The 27,770-nt window shown below is 42.0% G+C and overlaps 1 protein-coding gene across 2 annotated transcripts in view; it reads right to left on the reverse strand.

The window, feature by feature from the left end:
• The window catches only part of CNOT2 (CCR4-NOT transcription complex subunit 2), a 90,119-nt gene extending 78,030 nt beyond the window's left edge, over positions 1-12,089 (reverse strand). Inside the window, exon 1 of one of the 2 annotated variants that reach the window (XM_074163012.1) lies at positions 12,014-12,089. The gene's annotated coding sequence lies outside the window, so the exon portion shown is untranslated. The remainder of the gene's footprint in view (positions 1-12,013) is intronic. The other variant, XM_074163021.1, reaches the window with a different exon arrangement.
• Between the last annotated feature and the right edge of the window lie 15,681 nt (positions 12,090-27,770).

The raw sequence follows: 27,770 nt of genomic DNA on the forward strand, positions 1-27,770 counted from the left end.
GCTAGTGTTCTCCATTTAATTTTTATTTGAAGACAGGTTTTTAAGTAAGTTCACAGCACGTGCCTCTACTAACACTGGGAACATCCTCATCACTTGATGGAGCATAGCTGCTCCTCTCTAGATTTAAAGAGTAATCCAATTCTAAGCTTCTTGCACTAGGGGAAAAAACTGAAACTTTTAATAGCTACAATTTAAAAGTATATTTGATATTATAAAAAACCCACAAAGGAAATATTACAAAATTAATATGTGAGCGATATGACCACCTCAGCAGTGTTGCATAGATTTTCATCACTATCACTTCATACATCAACCCCAAATTTAAATTAGCTCCTCATAACAATGTACAATTACAAGGTATCACTAGGAGTCTCATTCTTACTCAAGGGACATATTTCCATTAGTAATCTACCCATTTGTAATTCTGATTTTTTGCCTATTTTATTTTGCCAGTTTTACAGTGTCCACAGAGGTCAGACTGCTGACAAGAGCAAGACCTAGTGAGGTTTCCAGCAAATGACAAGACCTTGCTGTGGAACTTGAACCAAACCTGCCCTATCAGCAGCTGTCCATCTTGTTCCAAGATAGCCTCTTTACCCTGCCACCGCTGGACTGTACCTCTGAGAGAAAAACATTGAGTGGTTCTTCAGAGGAAAGGGGAAAAAAAAAAAGAAAAAAAAGAAAGAAAAAAGGATAATGTGGGCAGAACTGTGGTAGCTGCATTCAGAGAGAAGAAACACAACACCAAAGGCAATTTTCTTTTGTTAACCAAGGCAAAACTTGGTATGTCTTCTAGGTTTGACACTACAAAGCATGAGGGCAACTGATTAGGCAAGACCATTTTCACTTTTTTTTTCCTGTTTCAGTATTAGACTTTAACAATGAAAACTGGATTATTTTAAATGCTCTTCATGCATAACAATTTCAGAAGCTTACCTTCTAAGCTAAATCTGTCATTCTCTTGTGGTTTTATATGCTTTTTTACTTTCCAGTAAAAACAGTTACAGATATTTTAAAAGTGTCACTACAATTATTAGTGACTAAGTTTTCACAGAAAACATGTTCACAACCAAAATATCCATACCTCAGAAGAATCAAAACATATCCATGCAGTTTATAATTATAGAGTGCCATGGCAAGGGCAACATTAGAGGGATGTGATCTCATTCTGACCCTGAGTTAGTCAATGAAAAGACTATCCATTCGTTCTATACATTGCAAGTCAATAAGGCAGACATTGAATAAACCTGACATTGAAATTTCAAAGTTCCACCTAATTAGAGAGGGAAGGAGGGTTACACCATCTTCCACAAAGATCTAAAACTTTTCATAAATATCAAGTTATAACGAGGAATGTAGGATAAACACACTAACTTCACAAAATTAAATTATATTAACAGGACAATTAAGCATTTGAAGTAAGAAGTATGTACTGACTCTTTAGGCAAAAATAAATAGGAAATTCTTTTCACAACGCTCCCCTCTCCTAACAGCCCCCCAGTCAACCTAGTGATACCAACAGTTTCTTGACACAGCCCTGCCCAAATCAGGCCAAGACAACTTGGTGACAGAACACCAACAACCGCCAGGGCCTTCTCGACATTAGCAGCTTTCTCTTACCAGTGGACAGACAGATAACAGACAGCTGTGTTGAGGAAACTCTGGGATACACTCTTAAAAAATGACTGGGCACATAAATGCCAAAATATAAAATCGATGTGTACTCCTGTTGTGTTTGGCTCCCTGGATTACTACTCTAGAAAAAGAGGAAACAATATCAAACAGAACAGAGGAACATATTCACTATACAAACATTGCATCACTCCTCTACACACACAGTATTAGCTGACAGGCTAGGCCCAGGCTGACCCACCAGGCACAGAACATGGCCTGGCCTGCAAAGGCTCTTCCTCTCTGGGATCCTTCCCCCACCCTTGCCCTCCTGCTCCTTGCCTGGCCTACCAGAGGCACGTGCCTGCTCCGCCATGGCTAGTCCTGGGCTTTCTACACAGAGCCACAGCACTCAGGAGTCCCTCAGTGCCAGCAGATCAGTGTCCTTCCCTTCCCTGGAGCCACAGTGCTCTAGCTGTGTCCCAGGGCTCTTTGGACAGTCCAGGACTGAAAAAAAAAACCAAACCTCAAAACACTGCTATTCACAAGGCAAAGCCAAGTAACAACAATTTCATGTTGGACATTCTGCTCCTTCCCTTCACAAGTATACTCACCGGTTCCCCAAGAACAGGAGGGATGGCCTCCCTATCACCAGGATAAGTGGATGGTGCCCGCAGGCCTCCAAGAAGGGTGGTGGAGTGCTCTGGGGTTCTTCCCCCTAGTACACAAGCTGGGTCAAGAGAGTCTCCTTAAGACCCATGGCCAAGGGAGAAGCCACAGGATGACAGGCCTTACAGCAGGCTGTCACTTACTGTCTTTGCCCACTCTCCCGCTGAACAACCTGAGCCCAACCTACAAACAAAACTTACCTATGTAGAAATGGCATGTATCTACCTATCTGAATATTCATATATGCTACTTGGCCTCAGAAAGGAAAAAGGTAACCCACACTTTGCCAAGGGTAACCCTCATATTGAAGCATGGACTACTGGTGTCATAATACCAAGCTTTACAGATAACCTCCACGGTTGACAAGGAAGTCTGAGGGTTGACAGTACTTCCCCAGCCCCAAAGTTCTAGATACCTGACCTAAACACTGCTAGGAAATTATATAATTTGAATTGTTCAGATAAAACGATCATTAAAACCATCTACGAAGGCTTATTTATTCTTAAAGCTGTGACCTAATGAAGAGAATACCTGTTCGTTTTACAAGTATCTATTCATTCAGACCTTAAATCCCTTTGAATTCACTCTTCACTGAACTACAGGATCCCTCAGGGAAAGAGAATGACCTTGTAAAATGAAGTACTTGGGATATCAGTAAACAACACTATAGAAAATTAACTGTTATAAGGACAGTAATAGAACAAACAATGGATGTCTCTGTTTTGGCCTTGGATTTTGAGACTCAATTTTTGATCCTCTAGTCAGAAATTTCAACTGTGCTCTTAACATAAAAATATAGCACCTACTTCAAAAAGTGGTGAAAAATGAGAATCAAGTTACTGTCTAATAAAGCTATAATTCTTCATAAATTCATTTTGTGTCCCTTAAATTATTTACATATAACAAGCTTTTTCTTCACAGGTGTCATCCTATCAACAAGACATGATGCATTCTATCATTTAATTTAACATGGTATTTGCAGCCTGAGTTCAAAAAGCATGAGACAAGTCACATTAAAGAGATCAAAACATTGCTAGACTACAGCAAGAGGTGTGTAACAGTTAAGAGAACAGTATAATTTGATCATAAATGTCACCTAAAATAGAGAGAAAAAAGTGGTTTATGTTCAAGCATATTTCAAGTTTGCCCTCCAAGTTGCATTAATATGACTAACATCACCTTTTCATGTCTGCAACATCCACAGACTTTCAGAACTATTACAGTTACTGTGCAGAGCCAGATTATGTGAGAGGTCTCTGAGAAAGTGCAACATATCAAGTGCACATACCTGTGAGCAGAAATCCACCTGGCTTCTTTAAGTTAGAGAAAGAAATGTCTACTGTACGATACACCACTTTCTAACTGCTGCTTTGCTCAGATATGCCAAAATAATACTGTAAAACCGCAAATGCAGGGGAGTAACATACCCAACAGTGCAAACAAGATATTTGATATTCCTAAAAACACAAGCAGTTACTATTTGGCCACAGACACTGACAGGGAAAACATTTCAGATGTAAATACCCACAATCACAAATGATGTAGGAAGTGTTCTGCTTCATACCAGTGGGGATGAAGCCTCTAGGTGCTAACAATAAAAGAAGTGTTACATAAGACTATGCACTTATTTTTAGAAGCACATTACAAAATTAAGTACTGCACTGGAATCTGTTGCAGAGCCACGGACAGTTACATCAATGTGCAAAAAGAACAATTGCTCAGTTGGAGCAGAATATTAGATTCGGTTCAGTTTAGAGTTCCCTCCTGCCAATCCCCCAAAATACTGAACCATCTGCAACTAAGAAAGTTAATTTGGGCTCATTAAAAAACAAAAAAAAAGACACTACTAATCATAGAGACATATTCTTTTCCATGAACAGCAGAACCATTAAAAACTAGTTTTTTTACAGATTTGTTCTTTTGTTTCTTAATACTTCTCCCACACCATGATAACCCTCAACTTCCTTCTTTTTCACATCTCTTCATGACTCCCTCACCCCCTTGCTCCAGGGAAAAGAGACAGTGGTGCAGACACCCTGGAAGTCTGCATGTGCTCACAGACTGCCTGACCAGCTGCCGTCCTACAGAACACATACTACATCACGTCGGACTATCTCTTTTACAAGAGGATGCACTAATGTAGACTTACTTCCTCTATCTAGTCACATTTTTATAGAATCATAGAATGGTTGGAGTTTGAAGGGACCTTAAAAATCATCGAGTTCCAACCCCCCTGCCATGGGCAGGGACACCTTCCACTAGAGCAGGTTGCTCAAAGCCCCATCCAGCCTGGCTTTGAACACTTCCAGGGATGGGGCATCCACAGCTTCCCTGGGCAACCTGTTCCAGTGCCTCACCACCCTCACAGTAAAGAATTTCTTCCTGATATCTAATCTAAATTTCCCTTCTTCCATAATTTGAGTCTTAATTCCTCTGATTTACGTTTTTATAAGTATAAATTAAGTTAAATGCTTAACTTTTGAGCTAACTCATATGTAAAGTATAGATAGGTAATGCAACTTCTATCTTCTTTTAAATTTTTACATACACATACATATATATATACACACACTGGGGAGGAGGGAAAGACAAACTAAATCTTATAAATCAAATTTCCTGAGAAAAACTGAATCAAAGCTTCCTAGGTGTTTGCTTTCTTTAAACAGTACTAGATACTGCAGAATGAACTCAGCATGCATTTTCCTAGATTAAAGTTTGCTTTTCCCTCACCATCTTCAATTTTTACTGTTCCTCTCATTCTTACCGATTTTAAAAAAAACTTACAGCTAACTTCATGATCATGCATCACACTGCTTTTCAAAACAACCCCACCTGAATTTATCAATATTGCTTCCCCTATTTCTTGCAGATACAGACATAAAACAATCCATTAAGCGCCATCCTACTACCAACAGATTTTACCACTGTTTATTCATTTGCAGCCTACACTATTCCTCTTCAGGCTCTTTGCTAAGTATATTAACAGCATGGCCTGCGGACTATGCTTAGTCTATAGTTTTAAAATGTACCTCACAAAATGTTTTTGTTTTAAAAAGCAGACTCTGCAGATGCAGGTATTCACTAGTATGGAAAAGTCCAGCAGCCGTACACTGGAATACACACCTGCTGTTATAAAGGCACAGTTAAAGACACCTGCCCTCATGAGGAATTCCTGGTCGCGAACCAGACCTACACTTGGCCATCCCAGTTTTCTAGACTTGTTGAGCTGTTCCAATAAAAACAAATTTAGTCTAGTGGCATATTTAAAAAAGGAAGGCCTGAAATTGAATCTGCAGTTAAGATCCTAAAAGAACTGTCAGATGCTTTTCTTTTTTAAAAAGTCATTTAAACTGAAGTTATGTGTGTTTTGGGGACAAATAAAAGATTAGGATCCCACCTAATACAAACAGTTTGCAAATTCCTAATGAAACAGGTATGAAAATACTACTTGCCATCAAGCATATACTGCTGGTAGTCACAATACACACCTATCTGAGATAAGGATTGCCCAGAAGAGCACCAATCTCTTGAAAACTATATTTTATTCTTACAAGAAATTTGAAATACTTCCTGTTTCATATAGAGGTCCCACAACATATATATTCTTATCTAACCAAACTTCCATGAATTAGGGGGAAAACAATTCACATATTTATTGTCCAAACCATATTCTCCTGAAAGGGCCAAAAAGTTTCCTAAAAAAAATACAAATAATATTAATTCCATATCACAATAGCACAGGAATCTAAATTTACTTCAGTTTCCACCATGACATAGAGATACTTATTCTCATGTATAATGCCAATCTGAATTTGATCTTGAAGAATCAACTTACCAGAAATGTACATCCACATCCAGTAAATAAGCCAACAAATTGGTACTTAAGGTACTTTTCTACCTGATGATGCTTTTGACATGTTGAAAAAGGTACACCACAAAGCAAAGTATCAAGAACAGTACCAACATTGCAACAAATTAATCAAATATATCATATAAAAGATTTTTTTACTGCAAACTCTTTCACAAGTGGACACAATATTACAAAGTACTTTTAACGTTCAGAATTGCTCATCATCTCTTCAGTCTTTCAAAAGCTGGCACTGCATACCGCTCAGATTTCTTTTTGAAAACCTTTCAGAAACCCACTTCTCCATACCACAAAGCATGGTACACACTCTCAAGAAGAGAGAACACCTTCTTCTATAATTATTTTTTTTTTTACCCTACTTAAGTCATTGCATAAAATACCTGCTTCACAGCTGTTTTCATACTTTATACCTTCTTTTTAAAATATACGCAACAAGTAATTCCTCACCAATTGTATTACTACTGAATGGTGAAAGACTCCAAGCATATACCTGAACAAGTTCCCTACACAGAGGAGCAAGACAAGAAAGGTTGGCAGACTTTTTTTCCACCGTTATAATCCTCTGGCAATACTTCCTTTGCAAGAACAGTTTTCACAATTAGAACAAAAAATGCATTAAAAATAGTTTAAAAAAAAATATGTCAGTCTACCTCAAACAATGCAAGGTTTTAGAAGGCTGGAAGGGGAAAAATATTATTCCAGTGAAGCTTGCAGAAAAAAAAAAAAACAACCACACAGTCATATAGAGTGTATGACAAGTACACAGTCCACTGGCACAAGCATTAGTTATTTTGCACTAGGACGGGCATCTTCCTACAGTTCTTAGACAGAAAAGATAATATATAATATTACTTTATCACATTGGCTGTGTTATGAAGGCAGCCTTAGAAAAACTTGTTTGCCAAGAAGTTGCCTACAAATCTAAACATTAAAAGTTTGTAATTTAAAATAGTTGGTGGTTGTTTTAATGTAATTAGTCATACTGCTTCTTTTTGGCGCCTGGAAACTCCTTGCTATTGTTTTCAAATATACACATATTTAGATTGTAATGAAAATGTTGTGGACATGCAATTCTGAAACATGCAAGGACAAACAATACAACTGCCACCTACTGAATTTGGTATAGGACCATTTTGGGGTTTTTAACATTGCTTTCTCTAACTAGGTATGTTAACTGCTACTGGTATCTAGTTCCACAGAAGCTTTGAACCATGCAAGTAAAACACCGGAAAGCATCATCCTCTTACTACAGACCAGAACTTGGCTAAAAATTGGTTAGACGACTTACCCAGAGTCACCCATTACTTCAGCAGGTAACTCAGAAAGACAGAAAGCAAGCTCCAACTCTTAACGCTCACACTCCATCCATTGGATTACTGTCCGCTCAGCGAGACTAATACAGAGTAAGAGTTTCCACTTTACTTCCCAAAAAACACATCAGCATTTTATACTAGTTTTCATTTTAAATAAACTATCCTTCTAATAAATAACTTGACCTCAGCCAACTATATTCAATCATTGATCTTAAATGCATAAAAAAATTTGAAGGCAGAACTTCAAAAACGCTTCAGAAGGTCACTAAACTACTCGCTGCAACCAGTAAGAATCCTGAGCAACATGGGGTACAAGATGATACTTAAAAATACCCCTAAAAAATTATCCCAAATCAAAAGGAAAACAGGAGGAAACAATGGTTTACCTACTAATGAATTTCTGATCAACAAATCCTGCATTGCAATTCAACAAGAGAAGGATGTGTCTGAAAAAAGTCTCAATTATAATCAAGTTTTAACCTACCAGCATAATCTGAAAGGAATCCTCCTAGGAAGCATAGAGAGTTGTGAAATTAAACATATTAGCAGTGTAAAGAGCGGTCAGATGGCAGAGCAAACAAGCCAAGGGGAAAAATAATGCACACTTTTCTGTAACGCTACTGATAACCAACATTATCTCAAGACAAATCAGCAGGGCTCAGTAACCTCTTTTGGCAAGGATCGTTTACACCTTGATTTGGGGCCTATTACACCACCAGACAAAAAGCTGAGCTAGTATGCACTACCACAATACAAATATTCAATTTTCAGCAGAGTATTGTAAATGAAAGATAAAATACAAATTAAAAGCAATCTGAACATTTTACTTTTTTTTTATTTTTGCTGATACAAACACAAAAAGATTTTAAATCCTATGTAGAAATCTCTTACTGATTAGCACAGACCATGTTTGGTATGCAAACACTTTCTCTAAAAACAAAATAATTCCATGAGAACAATTTTAAACATCCTACTGTGCAATAACTTCATTTGACACAATTCTTCCTATGCTGTTGTAATGCTCAATGAAAGCATACTTAGCCGTCAATATATAGCATCCATCCTGAAAACTCTCATGCACTAAGTGAACTGTCAACATGCAAGTAGGTGCTTTTAAGTCAATGAGACTACCCACAAACTTTCTGTTGCTCTTATGTTTTTACTGGAACCTGGGTCAGGAGACCCATGCAACACACACAAACACAGAAGGTATGTGCTAAAGCACATTTGGAAACAAAAAAAACCCCACAAAGTATAAAAAAAAAAAAAAAAGGCCAACCCTATCCAGGAAACACACCTGAAACAGGTTGTTTCGAATTGCTCAGTACAGGGTATCTGAGACATCAGGATAAATTTCAAGTAAAATTATTAGCAGATCTCTGTTGTGTAGAGCATCTGTCTACATACAAATTTTATTTATTTATTTATACATACCTCAAAAGCCCAGATGAAAGTTAAGTTAACTTGAACTTCTTGGCTTTTGACAACAAGCACTGTAGTTCATGTACACACTGTATTATTAATAATTTAAAAAAAAAATAGGAAATACTATCACTTAGAAAGCAACCATTTAAATCTGTGGCAAAAAAATACTGTTTTGACTTACTACTGTACTTCTATATAAACTGGCACAGAGCTTTCTATCTAAATTAACATTTAGAAACACACACAACAAATACAGCAGTATTCTGCCAAGAATTTAAATTATTTTTAAGAACACATTTTTAAGGTACCTTTTAAAAAAAAAATCTATATTCAAGCACATTACAGTTTTAAGGAAAGACATAATTTTAAAAAGTTAAATACAAGGATCTACTTACTTTAGAACAAAATTCTGTGCTTGGAAGCTCACGCGCACTTTCTGTACTACCCCATAACAAAACAAGCAATTCAATGTTTCTCTTCAGTCTCCAGATCAAGTCAGAAAGCCAGGTGCAAGAAACCTCTATTTTAATTAAACTATGGTGTATCTTTAAGTTCTATTCACTTCTTGAGGCAATAGTAACAAGGAGGTGCAAGTTATTTTTGAATAAACAAAATTACGATACAAGTCTGCTTTAAAGCTATAACGACGTTACCACTTTGCAATTACTACATAACAGACAGACCCTTGCACCAACACAAAAGTAAGTAATTTTTTTAAAATCCACCGCAGAGTAAAAATGCAATAGTGTTTCCAGTTTCAGAGCTAATGTCTATCTAGACAAAAAATACATTTAGAAGTATAGTAAATACAGCAGGAAAAACTTTCTGAGAGCTACCATTCCACTGTGGGTGCACAAAACTTTCATATGAAGGTGCTGAGGTACAGACCAAGACTTTCAGGTGCAAACAGCCAGTTTTTAGCATCAAACTTCAGGACATGTTAACTGCCCTATTTTTTCCACTGAACACTAATTCTCTAGAACTAGATTCTTTTAAAAAGAAATCAATTTTTTTTATATATATATATATATATAAATAAATTCCAGGGATTTTTTTTTACTTTCAGTTCTTAGCCAAGGGCTTTTGCTTTCATTTGTCAGTAGACCTGACACACAAATAGGTTACAATAACAATGACTACTTTGACAGCAATATTAAGTTTCTAAAAGAGACTTGTAGACAAGGTTTATCTACTACTACACTCTTAACTTTATCAACAGCTTCCTGAAAGTGAAACGGAAATACACTTGCAAGTCAAGTCAGTCAGCTCATGATAGCAAGTATTCAAATCCCTTCCTAAAATCAGCAGCAGTCAACACCTTAAAGTTTAGCGTGCTGGCTGAATTCTCAACATAAACAATAGTGGAAGCTGAGGGGGGGGGGAAAGCCATTGGATACATATATAGTCTTCAAGATAATAAAACTGGATCTTGAGAGTTGTATTCTATTAACATACCACCACTCTAAGAGAACTCAGAGTACATCAACAGACACACACCCCTCAATTCTTCCAGGTCCAAGCAAAGATGCCTTTGCAATACAAACCTAAAGAATTATTTTGCTCTTGCAGGTCTTTACAAGTCTTAACAGTCTGAAACATATCCAAGTTTCCAGAAACATAAAGGTTGCCACTAACTGATGTGACAGCAGGTTTGATCATCTTAAACTCCCTTCCCTCAGCTGAAGAGTTAAAACTAGCAGCCAGTCAGCAGCACCAGATGTTACTGGCATGCAGGCACACAGGAATGTCTCCTTCACACACTCAAGTCACACATACATATACAAGAAGGAGACACAGAAAGTTCTTATCTTCCCCTGGGGATGTGCAACAGTGCAAAGTTGGAAACAAGTTTTTCCCTGAGACTTAAGGCAGAAATGAAAACATGCTTGTGTTAGATGCAGATCGGCATATTTTCATTTTCTCATATTACAAAACCTCCAAAACAAAGTTACCTGTAACTTCACGAAAAAAGACCCACCCCAGAACAGAAATGCCAAACCTAGGATACCTGTAAGCAAATCTTTGCTCCCATCAGAAGCACACATACACTAACTACAGCCAAAACACTGCCTCTCACACCCTTCCCCACTGGTCCAGGTGTCCCCCTCTCATCCCTAACCTGTCACCCTGTCCCACATTCCCCCCCCCCAGCCCACACCTGATCGCTTCCCCCCAAGTCAGGTTCAGGCCAAAGCCTCAAACCTCCGTCCCAGTGGGCAGGGGAAGGCCGACTCCCTCCTCCGGGAGGGAAAGCGGCTCGGTCCGTTCCAAGTTTGTTTTACAAACGCGTCCCGGGAACACCAGAACCTGTTTACACACCACCTTAACGGCCGCCAGGAGGAGAGCGGAAAAGGCACAGGCGAAAAAAAATAAAATAAAATAAATATTTTTCGAAAGAAAACCAGCCAGCAGCACCCCTATCTCACCCCCTTTCTTCACCCCGGGCCTTCCCGGGGGACCGCCAGAGCAGGCCGCAAAGCCACTCCGGCGAGGCGCGCAACCCGGCGCCGCCCGGCAGCCGGGCCGGCGGCAGCAGCCCCGGCCGTGGGTGGCAGGTTTCGCTGCACCGGCGCCGGGCCCGGGGGGAGGCGGCAGGCGGGGGCTGGGCAGCCGCGCACCACCGCCGCAGCGCGGAGACGGGCTCGGCGGGGGGAGGTTGATGGGGGGGGACGGGCGGCGGAGGCGGCCGCCACTAGGCCCGGGGCCGGCGGTGCGGCGGCGGCGGGAAGAAGCCGTCCCGGGCGGGCCGAGCGGGCCGCGGGGCGAGCTGCCAACGGCGGCCGCAGAGGATGCGGGGCCCAGGCACCGTTGGGCCGCAGCCTCGGCCTCAGCCGGCCCCAGAGGGGCGCCTAGGGGCCGCCGCAGCCCGCGGCCACGGAGGAAGGCGGGGGGCGGCGGGACGGGTCGGGCCTGCGGCTGCGCTCCCGGCTTGGGCGCCGCGCGTCCCCCCCGCTCCCCCTCGGAGACAAAAGCAAACGGAAACCCGGCGGGACGGCTCCGGGCCCGCAGAACCCCGCCGCGGGCCGCGCCGCCGCCCGGCCCTCCCTCATCGGCCCACGGCCGGGACGGCGGCAGGGCCTGGGGCGATGGCGGGGGCCGGGGAGGGGGCGGCTGGGGCTGGACTCACCGCATGAATTTTCTTGTCCCGCGGATCCAAGATGGCTGAGTATCCAGCACGGAGGATGCTGGGGGAGCAACCTTTACCCTCTGACCCGCCGGCCGCCGCCGCCGTGACCCCGCCGCCGCTCGGCCCGGCGGCCAGCGCTAAGGGGCGGGGGCAAGCGCAGCCACACGGTCCGGCCCGGCCCGCAGTAGAGCGGAGCGGCCCTACGTGGAGTGGGGCTGAGGGGGACGGGGAGAAGGAGGAGGAAGAAGGAGCAGCGAGGCTCGCTCGGCTGCGCTCCCTCCGCCTCCCGCGGGAGACGCGGCCCAGCAGTTGGGGCCGCGCACGTCGCTAGGCCCGCGACGGGGCACGTAGGCCGCAGGGCTGCCGGACCCCGCCGTGCTCTACCGGCCTAGGACGGCTAGAGGCACTGGCGCTGACAGAGGCGCTGCTGGCTGGGGAAGTGAGGCTCCGACGCGGCAGTACCCGGCCCGGCCCCCAATTTGTGAGGGGAGAGGGCGGCCTGGCCCGGCGCACCCAACCCGGGCCGGGCCATATAGGGGGTGTGGGGGCGAGAAGTGACTGGGATAGCAGTGCTCCCTTCTCATCCTGTAGAGGCGGGAGCCCCTGGGGAGCTGTGGGGACCTACCCCAGGCACACGTGCTCCCCTGGGAAGTGTCCAGAGGGGGAGTCCCATTCTCTGTGTCCTGGGCCTGACTGCTCTCCGTGGGTTACTGGGTGTGGAAGGAGCAGCTGGGCCTTGCTGTAGGCTCCACAGAAGCTTGCAGAGCATTTTGGTCAGGAAACACTGTCGTGATGAGATAAATTGTGTGAAAGTTTATATTTTCTTTGACAGTGAAGTAGCACTGGGCAGGCAGGCCTTGCCATCCACTTTGTTATTACAATGGGAAAGCATTGCCAAGGTGACACAACCAGACTTTTTTTTTTTAATTTATCAGCCCTGAAAACCTGTGTGTTATAACAATGGCTCAAGTATAGAAAAAGCAGGTGCACAAAACACTTGTAATGCAAATAATCCCCTTGAATTCAATGAGACTATCAAAGGTACAAAAGGTAAGCCCGTACACAAGTCTTTGCAGGATCAAGGCCAACATTATTTGTGAACTGTCTTCTCTGCTCCATCAAGAAAAACAATGGTACTTCTACCTTAATTTTGTTATGAAGTCATCATAAAGTTTAAAAATGCAAAAAAAAGGTACAATACTTTGCCAGAAATAGTGGGTTTCTTTCAATAACTTAAATGTCCTTTCTTCTTAGGTTTGGAGTTCCAAACTGAATTTAAAAAATTCGGAAGGTTACACAACACTAATATTTTATAGAAACGTTAGTACCTACAGCAACACGTCTGTCAACATAAACAGGTTTTGAAGATGAAAGAGCACTGTCTTTCATCTAAGCTAGGAGACCAGTTTCTTAATGCCACCACCTTTTTGTGCAGCACAGTTGCATGCTGAGGATGGGTGCCATGTCGTTGAAATGAATGTCTATACGCTTTGTCTGGGAAAATACTGCATTTTATTATTGTAGTATTTTAACCTTTCCTTTGTCACTCAAATATTCATTTGATATAAACAAATCATTATAAAACATTGTAAATCACATCCTGTTTTAAGTAGAGTATCTGAACTTCTGGAGTACTGCTCTGTTGTTCAGTCTGAAAAAATCAATGATTTCTTTATACCACGTGACGGCTATAAAGGCAGTGCTTTTAGACTGAAAACAGTCATGAATCTCATTAATCTTTACTGTTGTTAAATAAGCTTTTCTATAGTCTGATTGACCCTTTTACATGCATTTATAAACGTTTTGCTTCATTATGTTTCATTTCATACTTTAATGGTCTGAGTTTCTTTTTCAAAAGTCAATTTTTGTTATACTTCCCCAAAGAGAAGTAATTTAGGACATACAATACCCAGTGATATGATGCAAGTAAACTAAGCACCTGACATGGTCATTGCATCTATGTGGACTGATCTCTCTGTCCATTACAAAATTACAGTTTACATGCAAATCAATTAACATTTATACAACAGGAAGCCTGCGTAGTTCAACAGAGCTAGGGAACAGAAATAAATAGGTTTTCTTGTCTTAGACTGGTTAGGTTAGTATAACAACATAACTAGCAATCACAATGTGTGTAAATTGTGATTTAAATTCTGTTAATCGAAAAAAATCTAACCTGCCCTTCTGCCTAAAACTGTGTGTTTAGTTGAGGAACCTTGTCACTGTGGCTGTAGGAGGTGTGTATTCAACTTCCTCCTTTGTTTTCATAAAGAAAGTGAAAGCTGTTAGCATTTTAATGCTTTAAAATAACTTTCATAGCCACTAAAGAGGATGTATTGTCATGTACGTGCTCATATATTTGCTACTTTTGGTCTTGGCTCAATACATTTTGCTACAATGTGGGGCCTGTTTTGCATAGTTGCACCTACTTAATTAAAGAGGTGTCCTGAGCTCATTTAATGCAATGGCTGCTAATGGTGTGTGGACACTCCTAATCCATTTTGAATCTTATATAGTATGTTTTGACCTCCTTGTGTTGTTATTTTTAACCTCGTTTAATCAATGGTCTCTTTTTTCTTGACGTATTTCACAGACTAGGCCAATACACATCAGTTTTTAATCGATACAAGAATGTCTATAGGAGTCAATCTGCAAACTTTTGTCTGTGACAGCACAGGTGAAGGAACTATATAATATGTGATGGCAGCAATTACAGAAAACCTGTCCTGCAGGTGTTTGCATGTCAACCATTCATGTGGTGCTGTGAAAGTCAATCAGTGCAGTCTTCTATCTAATCTTCATGAAATCCAGGGCCTTAACGTGCACGCTGTGAAGCAGTCATGACGCTCATCTAGTAGCCATTTGGTTTCCCAGATGGCTATTGCTTCTGCTAATGCCTGCAGAGGGCTAAAAGCCTACAGCATCTGGCTGGAAAAATTGGGAAGAGGTTGTCAAGAGAGACGAATGTGCTCAGAATCCCCAAATACTTTATTGTCACAGCTCTGGGTGTTGACTGGAAACTCTCTGCAGTTCTTCTGAACCTTTGTTCCAGAGAGGTTGTGGAAGCTCCCTGGCTCCATTCAAAGCATCACCAATAGAGGTGGGCAATGCAGTCGCAGAAGTGGGAGGAAGGCGAACTGCCCAGAGTATGTGCCAGGCACAGTTAGAGTGTTCCACTTTGCCAGAACATAAAATTAAATTAGTCATAGTAAGACCACCATCCTTGATTATGAGTGGAGCAGAACATGGTGAATAGCCGACCTTTTAAGTAATTTTCAAATAGAACAAAAAGTGCATTGGAGCACAGCAAGGGCCTTTCCTTCTCCCACCTACACCCTGTATTCCTCTGGAAAAACAAATAGAGTGCAATCACCAACAGTAAGGGTTAACAGCTTTTCAGCAGTGGTGAAACAGGCTGGGTTTTTCTTTCACAAATTAGGGTTTAAATCCATTGGAAGAAACAGCTTGAACCAGAAGATAGTGCCCCTTGCTTGCAAGGTGCATTTGATTAGCTAAAGCAGTGAAATACCTCTTCTGAAGGAGGGAGAGGTTTCTGATTTCTGCTGAACTCAGAACTGTGTGAGACTCATGAATTGGGAGCGGCATCTTCTCACAGATGTCTTGCATGATATTCAAAAGTCTCTCAGTTGCTTTCTTTGGAAGAAGGTTGTAGGGTGGCAGCACTGCTCTGCATTAATCTTTTCCCTAGAAGAACACAGCAGGGTTTTTTTCATAAATAAAGCCTCTCTAATTTTTTAATATTTCTAAAACACAAGGATAAAGGTGTGTCAAAGTGTATACCAAAGCTGGTATTAAAGATTTCACCACCAAGAGGTGTAAAAACATTTTTTCAAGAGTAAAAGCACTAAGACCTCTCATTTTCTTACTATATTTTCTCATAATTCTTAATTATTACACTAAAATGGAGCACAAAATACTTAGATAGGGAGGATTTGTTAGTTAGGATGACTTTTGCAAGTTAGTCTGCAATTTCTAGTTAATTTAGTAAAGATAAGGGAAGTATCAGCTGTTTCCATGGCACTGTCCTTATCTATCCTTTCACTCCTACAGGGGATTTCCAGGGATGGCTGCTGGCAAGGGAAGCCCTAGAAGTGCAGCTCCATTACTGTTTGAGTGTTAAAATGCATCACAAGGTATCCACACAGATGGCCTCTCATCTGCTGGATTTGTAGTTTCCAGGAGGGAATATTGGGAGCGGAAGTATCTTTATCTCAGTCTCTCATATTTTTACTATCAGGAAACCCTATCTCAGCCTTCTGCTGTAGTGCCTTCAGTGTCTGATTTAGTGCTAATTATATCAGAGCATCAGGGGAAAAAAATACCAAGTTTAAAAAGAAATCTGCCTATTCTGGAAAATAATGTGACCCCAAAGAGGAGATAATGTAAATTAAAAATGTAAAATTTTCCAAAAATAAGATGCTTCACGCTGCTGTATAGCAACTAAGAGGTCTTCCAGAGCGCTAGTAAATCAAGAATTGGAGATAGCAGCAGTTTCAAGTGTTTCTTAAGACAAAGAGAAGAATATTGCTACAGATGGAAATATGTTTTCCAGAGGAGAGAAAGTATTACAGATACACAAGCCAGTGCCAGAGTAGGTGCTGACTGACATTCCCAAGCACGATTATCCCTGGAGAGATGGGAGTTACAGTGGTGGTGACAGCGGAACCCTTCCTATCTCAGTTCTCAAGATTGCAGTGAGCAGTGCTCTTTTTGGTGGTCACTGGAGAGCTCCCTGGTCAGAAATGCTGTTTCTCATTTGAAACTATTAAATCATGTCAAAAGACTGGCAATGTTTTATTTGGGCTATTGTGGGCTTTTTGGCATGATTTTTCCATATGACTAACTGATGCAGTTACTATGAATATGTGCTACATAGGACAGCCTCTCCATTAAGCTGCAGTCCCTATTGATAGAAACATAAACTTAAGTGTTTCAGACAGTCATAATTAAAAGTTAAGCTGGCAAGTAAGAGCTATTACAATGGCTTTGTAAAAAGTGATCGGCAAATATATAACCAGCAGCCTGGGGAAAGCAATCACTATATCTAAGGTAAAAGAAGGATTAATTTCCCTTACAACAGGTCTCAGCTCAGCAAGGGAACAGAGGCTGAGGGGCTGGAAAGCACTGGATTCTTGATCTTGCTTTTTGAGAATTTTTCAAGTTCGACAGTCAGGCCTATTTCCAAAAGGGTGCTCTCCCCTAAATAAGTGTTAATAAGCACAGCAAATGAACTCTGTCTACAGCAGTTGATGATAGTCTGCCATCCCACCAGAAGCCAGAGGACTCCTGCATCACTGTCGCACTAGGCATGGCTCCAGCCCTGTCCAAGCAAGTTGCCAGCCTGCAGCTACAGAAGTTAGGCCAACTCGTGGCACTTGGCAGGAGTTTGGTGGTGCCTGGGGAGAAGGGTCCCTGAACTCCCCAGCGGTGCTGTTAGCTACCCATGTTTGGTGCCAGCCCTGCAGCCTGCAGATGGTTTCACGTGCGGACAGACCCTAGGGTTGCTCACTGACTGCAGAACCATTTGTCTGGGCTTTGTGCTTGTTTGAAGATGAGAATCAGCTGTTAAGCTGCTTTGGAAGCTTTGCTGGGGTCCTGATCATCACATTGGATGACTCTGAACATCAGCAGAGAGTCTGTTACATTTTTCCTGTGATAAGGGCAAAGGCCAGCTGCCAGGCACGGCACCAGTTTCTGTTACTGGATTGCAGAGCCAGGACAGAATGAGGCTTACAAGGCCTCAGAAGGGCTTGAGCTACCTCATTTTCCAAAGCCATCATCAGCTCATGTTTTAAATTGAGACTTGTTTACTACAGACATAGGCAGAAAAACCAAAAAGCACATCCTTTTGCTCTTGCCAGCCTTGGTGTATCTGCCTGTCCATCCCAATGAAGGCTGAAACCCAGATCGGAAGTCCAAAGCTGCTGCTTACCATCTTGGCCAATTCAAGCAGCAACATGTTGCTAGGCCAATGGGAGAGGGAACTTACTGCATCAAAGATAATCTGTGTCTGCAGCCAGGATACTGAATTGAATTACTTTTCATTCTGGCTTGCTTGAAACCAACCCTTAGCATGCCTAGGAAATTCCAAGACCCATTACCATCGCAGGGCTGAGACTGAGCCTTCCCAGCAAAGCAACGACCCCTCTGTGTCATGGATTATAACACTCTGTAAGGGAGTAATAGCAGCTACTTTTGAGCTCTTCACTTCTTGACTAGCAAGAGATATAACTACATTCACATGCCAGCCCAGGACCCTCCAGAAGTTTCCTGGGGGTTAGTTTTGCTGCAGCCAGTAGTATGCTGGTTTATTACAAAAATGCCCCCACAGCCTTGGATACCACCAATGGTTCCCTACTCCTGTCCCTTTTGGGACCATGAATTCAGACTTTTGTCTACCATGCAGCCAAGCTATTAATAAAATCTCATGATGCAGAAATTCTACTGTAAATACTGCATTCCACAACACTTGAACCCCTCTCACCTCCTCCCACACTAATCCTGCTCATCCTGTTCAATACTCTTAGTGGAGGAGCTGCCCACATCTGGGAGCAAGGGATCCAGTCTCCATGGGGAGACCAACTGACCAAGACAGACTGCTTCTTCCCAGATCTGAATTGTCTCTCAGCAGAAATAAGCTGAATTTTAAATTCAGTGGCCTGCCTTGCTCCCATCACCTCCAGCAGAGCTCAAGGTTCCTATTACAGCCCTGGTCCTCTTCTGGCTCTGCTTATTGCCTGGGTTGGCACTGAGAAAACTGGCAGCATCTTCAGAGAAGAAAAGTAAGATTTTAATTATTTTTTCCCTCTTTCCCTCTCTCTCTCTTTCAAATTGTCTCTTTCCCTCTTCTTGCTGTCTTTTTGAAATCACACACACAGTGCTAAATATTCCTGCAATAAGCAGACATCTTTTTAGTACAGGAGACTGACCTCACTCATGCCGTGGCTCCTGTACAAACTGCTGCACCTGTTGGGGAACCCCACAGATTTTGGTGAGGGCCTGAAAAATGCAGGTTATATTGTGCAAAACTTGCAATTACAATTTCTACATCCAGGATATTTTCTATTTCATTATGTGTTGTGATAGCTGCAAACGAAAGCATTAAAGCCCCAGTTCTGCAGCACTTTCTCAGGCAGAAGCTGTGGCAGGTGGTGCCTGGGCTGGGCACAGGGGCAGACCCACCGAGACAACCCTGCACATTTTAAATTCCTTTTTTTTTTTTTTTTTTTTTCTAGATACAGCACCAGCAAGCTTATATTCGCATCAAATGCATGTAGTATACACACTTCCCTTTACAACTAAGCAACGGCGTAACACTGATTCCCAGCGGTAACTGAAATGATACAGTATCACGTACTGGCAGGAGTCATGTATCTCACATACACAAATATGTTTTACTTTTTATATTATTCGTTTGATGTTAAGTCAGATGAATTTGAAAGCTAAGGGTACAATTCATCTCACCACCTTGAGCTGTCTGAAAAGAAGGCGCCTAGTCTAAGTTATTTATCCAGTCTTCCTGCAAGTCGATGGAGAGAGAAGGGAATTTTTACACCTTCCACTACTCCCGAGGGTGGGCGTCCCTGCTGGCCGCAGGTGGCTGGTGTAGATGGGATGTGTGGCACTCAGATGGCTAATGCTAGCTGGGAGAAATTCTGCCTTATACAGTCTGTTTACTCAGTTGGGAAGCCTGAATATTACTTGTTCTGCATACTTAGCAGGTGTTTACTAAAAAGTAAGTTTGTGCACAAATCTCAGGGCCTGTGTTGGGAAAATATGCAATATATGATAAATCTGCCTATGAAATATTATGTTGGCATAAAAGAATGGAAATATTATCATAATTTAAAAATTTAATTTAATTGGAAGATCCTAGATATAAAACTGTGTAATCCTAATGTGTATTCCTAAAAACAGTTTCAGAAGGGCCCTGTATTGTTCAGGGCTGGAAAAATCATCTGCAAGAAAACAATTTTTTGATGTGAAATTGTTATTAGCTGCTTAAATTGTAAGTAGCAGTTCTAACATCCTCTGTTTTCATACTGATTAAGTTATGTCTGTTTTTTTTACTATGAAGGCATATTTATTTCAAATTCACCACCATAAAGAACTGTTATGAGCTCCAGAGATCAAGGTTGTAGTGTTATAAATACATAGCTGGAGACAGGCCTTTCCTGAGCACTTACTGTCAAAACAGACAAGACAGAAATGGAAGAGATGATGAAAAAGAGCTGAAGTGACTTGCTAAAAGTCATGTAATAGTCTCCTTTCTCAAGCTCAAGTACAGGGGTAAAGCTGCTGACTGGGACTGCAGGTGGACTAGCTTACCCTACAGTTAGCTTGGCCTTTCCAATTCAAGGAGAGTGTTCCCTAGGGAGAAAAATAATATGACAAATCACAGTTTATATTCAAACATGGAATATCCTGACCAAGAACATTATGATTTTTAGCATTGTTAGCATGGCAAAAGATTTTGCGACGAACAGTTGTGGTTCCCACATCCTTGTTGTTAGCAATCTGTACTGGCACCCAAGTAAATCACTAGCTGAATGCTGCTAAGTATCATCTTTTTTTTTTTTTTTGTAAAGTGTACAAATATGAGATAATCTGAGACATCTTCTTTGGCAGCCCAGGTATACTCTGGCCCTGTGCCAACTTCCCCACTCAACCTTGAGTGTTTCTTAATTGAGAACATTCATGGAGATTTCTCATGTTAATCCAGTGAAAAGATAGTGCTCTGAGCAATGAAACCACTTGAGGTTTGGTCAGAAAATAAATCTCACCTCAGAGTTCTCAGTAGTGGCTCTAAAATATTGTGGCCTCTTTTCTGTTGGTTGATACTTGTTTAAAAAAAGGTAAATGGATTAATTTTGTAACAGCAGGCTTTATACCGAGTCTAGCTTCATGCCATGTACATTGTCCTTCCTTCAGCAGTCAACATAAAATCAGGAAAAGCTATGAATTACCTCTGACTGGGTCAGCAAGCCCATACTAGGATGAACAAGAGTGTGCAGTGACCCAGCAGAGTGCAGATCTTGCATGAGCCATCGTGGCATCGCGGCCTGAGGGTAGATAGCTGTATTTTGGTGTCCTTTTTTTTTTTTTTTTACAGCTAGTCACATTGCAAACTGACAAAAAGCTGCTTAGCCCAAGAAGCCCTAATAATTAGGTCTCTGTGCTCGGCTAACAAAGTTATGTTGTTTTCAGGGGGGATGAGCTGTGGGAGAGGCCTCGCATCTGCCTGCAAAACATCAGATGGACCTACCCTGGGAGCACAGCCTGTGCATTGCTCCAGTGCATGGAGAAGTGCTGAGAAGTCTGGCCTTTGCACTCCTTCCTCTTCCTTGCGGGTGAAGCACGTGAGTCTGTTGTCATTCATTGCCTTTGGGATACCTGAGATGGCATTGCTTTCTGCTCTAATGCAGATGGGGGTTTTACTGTCCTACCAACCATTAAAGCGATATCTGTAGCCATCACTTCTGGTTGTTGAACCACTAAAGCAATAAAAGGTAGTACAGTGTAGGACACTCGTTGACAAAATCATCCAAGTCTGAGCTGACACTGATACAACGATTCGCTCTTCATGAGTGAATTCACGTTCACGTAAGCAGTTTTATATACTCCCTTGCGATTCCCATAGGTGTTCATAAGCAGGATTTGGGGAGACAAATTTCAATGTTATTGATATTATCATTCTTATAGTTGCTAATTACCTGTAGAAGAGTTGTGTGTAACCGAGCCCAGGTTGCAGCGTGTAAGGTCAGGACCTGCCCTGGAAGGTTCCCTGCGTGACAGCCGGCTGCTGTGGAGCAGAGGAGCTCAGTTTCCAGACTGGGCAGATCGCTTGAGCCCTTTTCCCAGGTGGATTGGACACCCAGAAGCAGCCTGTTTTCTCTGTGTTTCTCCAGATGGTTGCTCTGCTGCAAACATCCAGCCTCAACTGTTCATTCCACTGGCTGTTGGCGCTGTAAAGAAAGAAATGCGGGTTGTCCACCAAATTTGCACTAGTTATCAGGAAATAAGTATCTTAATTCAAGTTTACTGTGAAGTGACTTCTGTGTCTTGGCCTCGTGACAGTTTCAGTAGAAGATCTTCCTGATGCTATAGAAAAAATTTTTGTTGGAGGGAAGGGAGTAATCCTAGTGCTAAAACATCTGTTTCTAAGCTCACCGTTGAGCATTTTCATAAGCTTAATCATATCTATTGCATTAAAGAATTTATCCTTTGTAACATATAGTTAAAATCCCTGTGGTATAATATAGCAGTAATTTGTACAAATTCATCTGGAAAAGTGCAAGTGATAATTTTTTCGTTTACAGTATTATCAAATATTTTACATTTTATGGCAGTTTGGGGGAAAGAAAAGCTATTGAATTTGTTTAGAATAATTCCTCATTTGTATTCTCTAAACTGGGCAAAGGGTCTTTCACTTTTCCTTTATAAGAGACGTTTTATGAGCACTGGGGCTTCACCCACCCACAGCAAGGAAAATAACTAACAATTGTGTTTTAAGAGCTGTGTCACATGCATGTGCGTCGTGTGTGTGAATACTGTACTGTTACAGTTCTCTGGAGAGAAACAGAGCAGTTGTGGATCCTACTTTCTAAACCCATCTCCTGGGATGAAAAGAAAAGCTCTCTAGTCATCCTTGCTGCTGTGTATCTCATGACTTTCTTTTTCTTTGGGGTTTCTTGAGAGTAAGAGATGCCCAGTTACAATTTTCACACAACCACTACTTCCCTGAAATTCTTGCATAAAAAATAAGTAGAAATATTAGTTAAAAACAAAATATTTTATAATACATTCTGACTTCTCTTGTCTGTCAGATATAGCTGGCATTGGCACTCATCTGCCAACAGAATTCCTTCTCAAATCCTAATACTCATTTATTTTAGACTGGGAGCTTTTCGAGAGGGAATATACCCTAATTACTGTATGTCAGTGGTGGAATTATTGAAACACTACTTCTACACCAAACCAAAATTGCCAGAGGAATGAAATTCACTTCACACAAAAAAGGAACACAAATATCACAGCTATTCACCTCCTTGCTCCATTTTTATTGTAGAGATATTGCTACTTTGCTTATAGCTTGCATTTTAGGAACATTTTTCTGTTTTCCCTAGCAAAGGAGCTATCTGCAGTGATTTTCTCTTCAGTTCTTCTAAAAGGAACTTATTTCGTCCATCAATACTTTCTAAATCATATATTCAGCATTTAATTATTTCAGGTTTGCCTTCTGAAATTAAGTTCTGATCTTGCATGAAATGCCTGGGGAGTGTCAAAACCTAAGCCAAAAGTCCCTCCCAGACGTTCAATGCCCAGCTGCGTGCAGGATGCCAGCACTGACCTGCATGGTTGTAAGCCTCTCCTGGGCTGGGAAGCCTGCAGCACTGCCTCTGTCGTTTGTCCCACCAGACCACTCCCCTGATCCATATCAGCATAGGTAGTGTAGATCTGTAGCTCTGTATATAATGATCCATTACCTATATATGGGATGCTCCAGAACAGCTGTGGTGAACATCTCTAGACCAGTGATAACCACTGAATACACCGTATTAGTTTAGCTTGTGTTGTCCCAGAATCAAAATCCTGTGGAAACCCTTCATTCTGAATTAAAGTCCTTCAACTGAATTTTATTTTAAGCAGCGTAAGAAATTTAGCATGCACATCTCTGCTCAATTTCTCTGCCACATTTTAGCATTCTTTGGGATTTAGGTCAGTAAATTTTATTGTTCATTACATCCCTCCTTCTATCTCCTCACTCCTCTTCTGGGATTCCCTTCTAGGTTACTCTCTTCATCTAATCAGGGACTCTTCCTCTCTTCCCCTCTGACCTTTGAAGCACAATCTCTTCAGCTCTATTTGGTCCATCAGTGGAAAAGGGTGTTCTTGCCCATAAAACCTCTGTCTTTTAGACTGTTCTCAACGTCTCAGTTTTTGGAAAGCGCTTTGATAGCCTGGATACTTGTTTGAGCCTTTTTATGTGTTTCATGTTCCCTACTTGGGATAGCTCTGCACTGTACACTTGCCTCCATCAAGATCCCTGGGACAAAAAGGGTCCTTCCAGTTAGTGTACACTCTTTAGCATCCCCTTCTAAGTGTGAAGTCTTAACGACTTCTTTTTCTCCTCTTTACTCTTTTGCGTGACAGGATTCTTACAAGCCCTTAGCTATTTTGCTGCTCTCAGAGGGAAGGGATTGTACACGGATTTCTTCAGCGCTGTTAGAACACACCAATACATCAGGGATTGTATCGATTCCCCACTGTGCCAAAACAAGCTTTTGCATCTGGGATCCCCTTCTGGGCTACAACTGCTTTTTTCCAACCTTAACACATCATGAAAGATCACCTCCAAGGCCAAGGATGTGGCAACCATGTCTATTCATCATGAAATCTCTCACGGTGGGAAACAACAATGGCTGGAGTGCAGCTGCAGGCTCACCAGCACGCTGCCTGTCGTACAGTTTAGCTCTCGCTTTGGCTCTCCCCAGCCTTGGCCATGCATACAGTCATGCTTTGCAGTCACACACGAAGCTGAGTCCTGGAAGTGAGGAGAGTAGCTGAAAAAGTGCACAGATTAGGAAAAAGTCTGGCATTGCTATTAGTAGCTACACACACACACACACAACTCTGGCGACCCAGAACGTGCAACACCTACAGGAGCAGAATTCTCTGCAAATGATGCCCCTCTTTAGCCATTCTTATTCCCATCCTTTTGCAAAAGGAGACTGGAAAGAGAGAGAAGAATAAAGACAAAGGCCACCGTAGTTGCGTCTTTTACATTTTACTTCTTACATCTCCCTCTGTCTGAAAGAACTGTGACAGAAGGATTTGATCTAAATAACTGCAGCCTTGCTCAATAACACAGCACTTTCTTTCCTGGTAATGCATTTTATGCTCCTCAGCTTCAAACACTAATAACCCTTGTAGCCAGCTAGAAATATGGTGTTCATGTTTAAAAGGTAGATAAAGGCTTTTGCTTTCCTGAAACACCCTTCTAATTATGAACAAACTGGATGACATTTTTCCTTGAAAGATGCGTTTAACTAGATGTTTTGGTTTGAAAGCAGAAAAATGTTCAAGAACCCGATCAAAATTCAGACACCAGTCATGCAAGTCATCCTCTGGTATGAAAAATTCAAACAGGATTTCTAATCTGACGACTCTGAAATGCAAAAACCCCAACAGCCTGAACGCCCCCTCCCCAGAAGACAAAACTCTCAAGCAGACAGAAACAACAAACCTTGCAAATAACTGTTTCTTCTTTGCTTATTTGAAAGTTCAGCCCAACAGTTTCTCACATGCGGCCACTAAACTCTTCTTTAAAATTTTCATGATAATCTATCTGCTTCTGGCCTGCAGTGACACGAACGTGCTCCTCTGCCCGTGAGGCTCAGCAGATGTTAACCTCAGTCTAAAACCTTTAGCCGAGCGCATTGGCACTAAAAGCTCGCAGGTGCGATGCCACCAACCCCAGTGCCGTTGCTCCTGGGGAGAAGCCGGCCTTATCTCTCTACTGTTTGTCATCTGTTCACATGGCACCCTGCCCACTGGCAAGGGCTTGTGCCAGGCTTAGCGCCTCATCACTGCCAAACTCGGAAGGGTTTTGGTGGGCATCCCGTGACATGGATGTAGATAGCTCTGTCCCTGTCACAGGCACTGCTGTATTTGGGCAGCTGGGACAGGGGCTGTCTGAGCACACAGGTATCGGCAGGATAACTGTTATCCCACAACAAATACGAGTTTTGGGGGTTACGAAAGCCTTTGTTCACTTTTCTGGGTTTCTTTCCTGCAGTGTTACCTGGCAAGTGCCTACTGAACCTCAAAGACAGCCAGGGGCAGTGGGAGAGTGGCCAGGAGGGCACTGGTCCCGGCTCTGCAGGTGATGGCTGGTGGAGCCAGGGCCACATCCCACCAGTACACGGAGGCCTGTTGCCACCACAGTGTGCCACGGCAAGCTGGGATGTCACGCTGCTTTCTTAGGTACCTACCAGCAGGAAATACAGAAAGCTTTTGCTAGACTGATGCTTTGAAAACAGCAGGAAGCTTTGAGATGATATGGAAGGAGAAAGCACTATTACTGGGTGTGAAGCTGATTTTATAAAAGGAAAAGAGTTGTTGTAGCCTTGCACTGCATGAAACACCTGAAAAACACCACAAAGTCTTGACCACCAGTTTGCGACCTGCAGCTGCTCAGGCCCACCTCTGCAGAAACGTAAAAATATCAGTAGTAAATCCTTCACTGTGCCCCTCTTCTAATTGAAAATAAGTTCCTTTACAACTAAATATCTTTTAGCGAGATACACAAAATGCATACATAAGAGTGTTGTACTGGATGGTGGGTAAGATGTATCTATATATTTTTTCAGACATACAGTAGAACTTTTAAGACTGTCCAGCTTTTCCAGACTTACACATTTTACATTTGTCGTGGTTTAATCCCCACCGCACAGCCACTCGCTCATCCCCTCTTCCCCCTACAAGAGAGAAGAGGGAGAAAAGAAGGGGAAAGAAAAAAACACTTTGTGGGTTGACATAAAGACAGTTTAATAAAACAGTATCAGAAAAGGAAATAACACCAATAATAACAACAGAAGACACTCTCACCACCCAGTGAATTGGCACCATTCTGAGCAGTAATCACAGATTCCCACCCCCCGGCTAACCCCCATTTATATACTGAGCATGATGTCTATGGTATGGAATATTTCATTGGCCATTCCATCGTTCCGTCTATTCTTCTATGGGAAGCTGAAAAAATGTCCTTGAATAATGTAAACATCACTTAGCAACAACTAAAAACAATAGGTATTATTGACATTCCTTTCACAACAATCACTAGAAAGAAAAATTAACTCTTTCCCAGCTGAAACCGGGACAACATTGATGGACAATCAATGTAAGTGCCAATGTTTGTCATTGTCTGTGTAGTCAATACTTGGAAATAACCTGTGAAATAGTTATGGGATTGAAAGTGTTAGACTGGTTTTTGATTGGCTCAGGAGCAGGATAATGGCCAACTTGCCAGATAATTTATTTGCAATGAATAATTTAGTCTTAATTATAATCAGCTGAAGTTTTAATCTCTTATATCTTTCACTAATCAACCTCACTTAGCATATGGGGAATCAAGATAAATTCACCCTTTTAATTAGAAAATCAAAAGCCTTTATATGCTTGTTGGTTGATGACAAGTCTCATAAAAGCACATCAGGGAACTGCTGACGTTTCAGAAATTCTGTCTTACACAATGCAACTCCTTGATTACACGAGTGTCCCGATTTGAAGTAAAACCGAACCAATTTTCAGTTCTGTAACTTTACATCCTAGCTAGGCCTCCTCTAACTCTCTGAAATTAACGGCATATTGTGGAGAAAACTGCTCGTTCCCAGAATGATAAGACCAATGTTTGTGCTCCGTGCCGAGGAATGGTATGCAGGGAGGCCCTTGCTTATACTTATTGCCATAACAACCAAGGTCAGCCAATTTCGTTATTTGCCCCCGTAGAGGGTCGGAAACGGAAAAAACGTAGAGGGGTCAGTGGGGAGGAGTGGACAGGACAGGTGACCCAAACCTGACCAACCGGGGTATTCCATCCCATCTGCCCCATGCTCAGTATAAAAGCTGAGGGATCAAAGGGTCAGCTCCTTTCCTGCAATGGCCGACGTCCAGAGAGGACTCTGTCTGTTCATCTGCCTTTGATCCCGATTCATGTGTTCCTGACTCCAGAGCT

Source organism: Numenius arquata, chromosome 2, assembly GCF_964106895.1.
Source record: "Numenius arquata chromosome 2, bNumArq3.hap1.1, whole genome shotgun sequence".
NCBI classification, from domain to species: Eukaryota; Metazoa; Chordata; class Aves; order Charadriiformes; family Scolopacidae; genus Numenius; species Numenius arquata.